The following is a 6,514-nucleotide window of genomic DNA, read 5'->3' on the forward strand; positions in this document are numbered from 1 at the left end:
CTTTTTGGATAAATCTTTAGGGTTTTCTAGGTATATGATCATATCATCAGTGAACAGTGATAGTTGGACTTACCCTTTACTGATTAGGATGCCTTTTATTTCTTTCTCTTGTCTGATCACTCTGCCTAGGATTTCCAGTACTATGGTGAATAGAAGTGATGAAAGTGGTCATCCTTGTCTTGCTCCGTTCTCAGGGGGAATGTTTTTAACTTATCCCTGTTTAGTATGTTGGCTGTGGGCTTGTCATAGATAGCTTTTATTACCTGAGGTATGTATGTCCTTTATATGCCAATTTTACTGAGGGGTTTTTATCATAAAGGGTTGCTGGATTTTGTCAAATGCTTTTTTTCGCATCTATTATGGTGGTTGTGAGATTTTTGTTTTTAATTCTGTTTATCTGACGTATCACATTTATCGACTTGCATAGGTTAAACCATCCCTGCATCCTTGATATGAATGAAACCCACTTGATCATGCTGTATTATCTTTTTGATACGCTGTTGAATTTGGTTAGCTAGTATTTTGTTGAAGATTTTTGCATCTATGTTCATCAGGGCTATTGGTCTGTAGTTTTCTTTTTTGTTATGTTCTTTCCTAGTTTTAGTATTAGGGTGATGCTGGCTTCATAGAATGATTTAGGGAGAATTCCCTCTTTCTCTATCTTTTGAAATAGTTTCAGCAGGATTGGTACCAGTTCTTCTTTGAATGTCTGATAGAATTCAGCTATTAATTCATCTGGTTCTGAACTGTTTTTGTTGGCAATTTGTCTTATTACTGTTTCAATCTTGCTACTTGTTATTGTTCAGAGTTCCTATTTCTTCTTGATTTAATCTAGGAGTGTTTTATATTTTCAGGAATTTATTGATGTCCTCTAGATTTCCTAGTTTGTGTGCATGAAGGTGTTAGTAATAGCCTTGTGTATTAGCCTGTTATTACGTGCTAATAAAGACATATCCAGTACTGGGTAATTTATAAAGGAAAGAGGCTTAAGTTACAGTTCAGCATGGTTGGGAAGGCCTCAGGACACTTACAATCATCGTGGAAGGGGAAGCAACCACATCCTCCTTCATATGGCGGCAGCAAAAAGGAGTGCAGAGTGAAGGTGCGGGGAAGCCCCTTATAAAGCTACCAGATCTCATGGAAAACTCATTCACTATCACAAGAACAGCATGGAGGTAACTTACCCCATGATCCAATTACCTCCCACCGGGTCCCTCCCACACCTGTCAATTCTGGAAAATACAATTCAACATGAGAGTTGGGTGGGGACACAGCCAAGTCGTACCACCTTGAATGATATTTTGTATTTCTGTGGTATCAGTTGTAATTGTAATATCTCCCATTTCATTTCTAAACAAGCTTCTATGGATATTCTCTTATTTTCTTGGTTAATCTCACTAATGGTCTATGCATTTGCGAGTTGGTTGGCCTCCAAAACATAACCAGCATTTTGTTTCTTTTGTTGTTTGTAGTTTTTTGTTTGTCCCAATTTTATTTAGTTCTGCTCCGATCCTTGTTATTTCTTTTATTCTGCTGGGTTTGGGTTTGGTTTGTTATGTGTTTTCTAGTTCCTTGGCATGTGATCTTAGATTGTCTATCTGTGTTCTTTCAGATTTTTTGATGTAGGCAGTTAATACTCTGAACTTTTCTCTTAGCACCACTTTTGCTGTATCCCAGAGGTTTCAATAAGTTGTGTCACTGTTATTCTGTTCAAGGGATTTTTAAATTTCCATCTTGATGTAATCATTGACCCAAAGATCATTCAAGAGTAGATTATTTAATTTCCATATATTTTGTATAGTTTTGAGTGTTCCTTTTGGAGTTAATTTCCAGTTTCATTCCACTATGGTCTGAGAGGATATTTGTTTATAGGTGCCTCCACGCTGGATTCCTGTGGAGGAGGCCCCAGCTGTGTCTGCCATGGAGTGCCAGAGGAGAATAAGGACCCCTTCCCCAAGGCCCTTCACAATCACAGAGGCTGCCTGCCTGTTGGAGTATAGGTGCAGACTTTCCCTACTGCTTCCAGTGCTACAATTGTGTCTCTGCTATGAGAAACTACCCACTAGTGGAAAGATATGGAACTCAGGGCCTGCTGTTCAGATTCTGTTGTCCCACAGGGTGATCCCTTGAGGTGGTGCTCTCATCCTTCCCCACTATGGATGGGGCTTCCTGAGAGCCAGACTGCAGTGATTATTATTGCTTTTCTGGGTATAGCCATCCCGTGGGGCTGCCAGGCTCCAGGTTGGTGTTGGGGATTGTCTACAAAGAGTCCTGTGATGTGATCTGACCCATCTTCAGGTCTTTCAACCATAAATACCAGCACCTGCTCTGGTGGTGGTGGGAGGGGAATGAAGTAGATTCTCTGAGAATCCTTGATTGTAGGTATGTTTATGGTGCTGGCTTTCTTAACTGCTGTTTATGCTAGCAGTGAAGTTGTCACATGGACAGACTCAGGACCTCTGGTTAGCAAGGATGTTGCAGGCAGTGGTATTAGTTGCTGTTTTCTCCTTCCTAGGGGCATGGCTATTCTGTCATGAGTTGCTGTAATGGCCTGGGTTGGTTGGCCTACAGCCAGAAGGTGGCACTTGCAAGACAGCACCAGCTGTGCTATTAGCAGTGGGATATAAGCTTGCCCTAATTTGGCCAAGAAAGGTATTCTGGTTTCTCTGGTGATGGACAGAGCCATAAAGCTCCCAAGAGTGTATGACTCTTGTGTTCAGCTACAAGAGTTGGTAGAGAAATACCATCAGGCTGGGGCAGGGTATGCAGGTCTGAGCTCAGACTCCCCTTGGGCCAAGCTTGCCATGGCCACTGTGGAGGATGAGGAGATAGTTCTCACGTCAATGGGGTTATGTTCCAGAGAGGATTATATCTGCTTCTCCTGTGCCATATAGTTCACCAGAGAAGTTAGGGATAGCTGATAGCAAGAGATCTCACCCAGCTCCCACTCAATTGGTAAGGCCAGTCTCACTCCCACAGTGCCCCACTAACAGCACTGAGTTGAGATCCAGGTAGCCTGAACGGCTGGCAGGCAGAACTCAGGCCTTGTCTCAGGTTATGGGCTTCCCTGCTGAGCAAGCAAACTCGGTTTTCAGGCCTTACCTCTCCTGCATCTGCCCACAGTGTTGGCTGTGGCTCCTGTCCCTACCTGAAGCAGTTCTTGTTTCCTCCGCTGCTCCTCCCAACCCACTTGTGCCCAATCAAAATTATTGTAAAATTTAGTTTGAAATATCTTATACCCTCTGACCCCTCCCTAATTCCAGTGCCTGCCTTCCCCAAGGGCCCCTGTTTCATACATTCAGGAATGGCTTCCCTGGGCTCCAGCTGGAGAATGGGAGTGCCTATAAGTGCTACTGCTTTTACTTCTATATTTCATCCATTTCAGCTCCAGGTAAGGTTAAAACCTTCTGCTGTGATCTGGATTTTCAGATTTCCCAGTGGGAATGTGTGTTTGGAGGCAGCTTCTCCCACCGCTCACACTTTGGGAGCTCTCCATTTTTCACTTGTCTCATGGAATTTGCAGTGGCATGCAGCTTCTTTCAAAGGATCTGTGAATTCTTCTGGTTTTCCCGGTGTGTTCCTGTGCTGGTTCTTGGAGCAAAGGATCGCACTGTGACTCTCTACACACTGGTCTGTCCACCCAAGTGGGAACTCGCTGCACATTAGCCCTGTCTCCTATCCACCGTCTGTTCCCAGGATCTGCATTCGTTGTTTACAAAGTGATATGTGGACTAAAAAATGGCAGTGAAGTTTGTGCTTCATTTAACCTTTCACAGTTAACATACTGTGGTTACTAAAATTTGAACTGTGTTGTTAAGGTAGTGATATTATTTAATTAAACATGATCATTGAAATCCATATATCTCAGCACTATGAAAAATGAGGACTGTAGGTACATTGGTTGTCCAGTTTGCCTTGGAGGACAGATGACCTAAGGTATAGATTGGTAGTGATCCTTAGGCACAGTTTGGACATACAGAGACTCAGAAGGAAGGATTTTTGCACATTAGTGAGAAAGAGATTTGGGGAAGGTTCATGTGGATAGCCCCTTCAGAATAGGCCCAGGATGAAAGAATAATATGTGTGAATGTTCACTGAAGCTTCCCTCTGTAGAACAGTCTCTCAATAACAGGAACAGGATGATTCATCCCATGTATATTAAGTCATTCTTTTTATTTTATTTTTTTTGTGGTTTGTTGAGATTTAGGATTTTATTATTATTTATTTTTAGAAAAAGAAAATTTACAAGATGCAAAGGTCTCACACAATACATTATCACTGATGATTGCTCTCTTGACACTTCAACAAGGGCCCTGGATTATGAATCAGCAATAAGAAGAACATGGACAGTGTGAGTGTGTTGGAGAACCCCCGCCCTGGAAAAGCAGAATACACCACAGTGGACTTGATGACAAATGATGCTAGGCCAGCCTGTTCCAAAAGCAAGCCAAGATGTGGTAGAAACCAACAAAGCCTTTCTGTGAGGAGGCACAAGCGCATGCCTTCTACCACGTGCGCACTCACCCCCGGCCCACCGGCAGTGCCCACTGCCTCATTCCACACAGCAACAACAGAAAATGACAAAACGGCCCTTTGGTGTTTTTTGCAGAGTTATTCAGGTTCCCAACTTCTTATTTCTGTCTTCCTCTTCACGTTTCAGTTCCAAATTCTTAAAGTAGTGTAGGTGCTTAGCATCTTGAATTTTTCAGGATCCAGTTCTGCCCAATGATAACACACTGAATTCTGCCTCCTGAGCTGCAGTTCCCATTCAGAGGACACGTCACCCTCGGCCCCGCTGCTGGCACTGCGGTCTTCTTTTTGGGGAGTGTTTCTTTCCTTGGTTGATTCAGAAGGTCCCTTAGCTCTGGTCTTTTCTTTTCTCTGCTGCTGTTTTTCAGGCTTTGACAGCTGCTTTGGATCAGAGGTAGCAGTGCCGGGAGCTGGCGATTCCAGCTCTGTGGTCACAGGCCCATCATTCTGAATGTACACCTGCATGTAGGCCCCAAACGTGCCATCTTTGATAAGCCCCGGCCTGTATGTTTTAGGCAGCTGCTCCAGGAAGCTGTTGTAAAAGCCCTCTGCCTGCTCCGTGGGCATTGCTAGGTAGAAATCAGGCTTGTTTCCCTTCAGGACACACTGGAGGGTAAACTGGCTGACACACAGAATCTCGTACTGTTTGTCCATCACACTCTTAGACCAGTGCTTCCCGCTGTCATCGTCAAACACACGCAGGTTTAGAATCTTTCGGACCATGTGCTCCAGTTTCTTCTGCGTATCCTCCAGGGAAATACTCAGCAACACACATATGCCCCTTCCAATAGCACTAATCTGCTCTCCTCCAACTGTGACGCTGGCCCGGGTGACGCGCTGCAACACGGCCTTCATGGCGGCTGGGCCGAGTGGGGCGGCGCCGCGCTGCGTCCGGCCTCACGACTCTGAGGGCGGCTCCGCCAAGTCATTCTTTTTCCCAGTCTCCCTAATGCTTGATCAGTAGATTAATGAACAATGTGGTCACAAAAGCAGAAATGTGTTTTATGCAACATAGATTGCTCTCACCAAGGCTGGTCAGATTGTTCCTTCTTCTGGGTAGTCAATATTCTGTAGAAACCAGCACTGAATCCCTGGAGTGCCAGCCAGCTATCTGGTAGAATGCTGATTATGTTGCAGTCCTACCTTAATAAAAGAAACCATGATTTGTCTTTATGAAATACATACGTAGGCATTTGGGTTTGCCTTACCTCACCACCCAAGACTTCTGCTGAAAATAACATGCCTAACTTCTTCTGTTAAGAGTTTTCTGCATGACATACCTTGAGCAAGACACCCATCTTTCACCAAAAGAAGTGGGCCAGTGGGCTGGTCCTCATGGAGCTCACTATTCTAACCATGTAGGTCATTGCCCACATAAAACGAGATTCATCAAAGAATTAATTATGGTGCCAGCTGATGGTTAAGACCTTACAAGGTTGGGGCACAGCATAAACTCTGAGAGGGACTGATATGAGATGCTACTTCTCCCAGAGAACACATGGGTCTGGAAACCAAGGGGTTGATATAGAGGTGACATCTTCCATTATTATACCTTATTACCTACTTGCAAAAATTCATTCCTGTTTCCAAAATTCTGCTTGTTGCTGGTTGGAGAATTTAGCACCCTAAGAATTGCTTTCACAATGGGACATAGCAACCGTTGCATTGAATTGGGAGCTGAGACCGATCCCTTGCCATATGGGGCCTCTTATGCTACTTGACAAACAGAAAGAAAAGGATATCCCACTGCTGCCTGGGTGATTGATCCAGATCAAGGATCTGCAATTGTTTTTTATAAAAGGACAGATAGTGGAATGTTTTGTGGCTTTGTGGGCCATATGTTCTCTGTCACAATGGCTGCTGTTGCAATCTGAAAGCAACCACAGTTAATACTTAAATGAACAGACATGGCCATGTCTTTTCCAGATAGGATCAAGGAACAGAACCAGAAAATGAAAGGGGTCTCTTCCTCCTTCTGAGTCAG

General features: G+C 44.0%; 1 pseudogene; it reads right to left on the reverse strand.

Annotated features, from left to right (window-relative positions):
- Positions 1-4,654: 4,654 nt before the first annotated feature.
- On the reverse strand, positions 4,655-5,388 carry LOC102114928 (D-aminoacyl-tRNA deacylase 1 pseudogene; annotated as a pseudogene).
- Between the last annotated feature and the right edge of the window lie 1,126 nt (positions 5,389-6,514).

This window comes from Macaca fascicularis, chromosome 8 (genome assembly GCF_037993035.2).
Source record: "Macaca fascicularis isolate 582-1 chromosome 8, T2T-MFA8v1.1".
Lineage (NCBI taxonomy): Eukaryota > Metazoa > Chordata > Mammalia > Primates > Cercopithecidae > Macaca > Macaca fascicularis.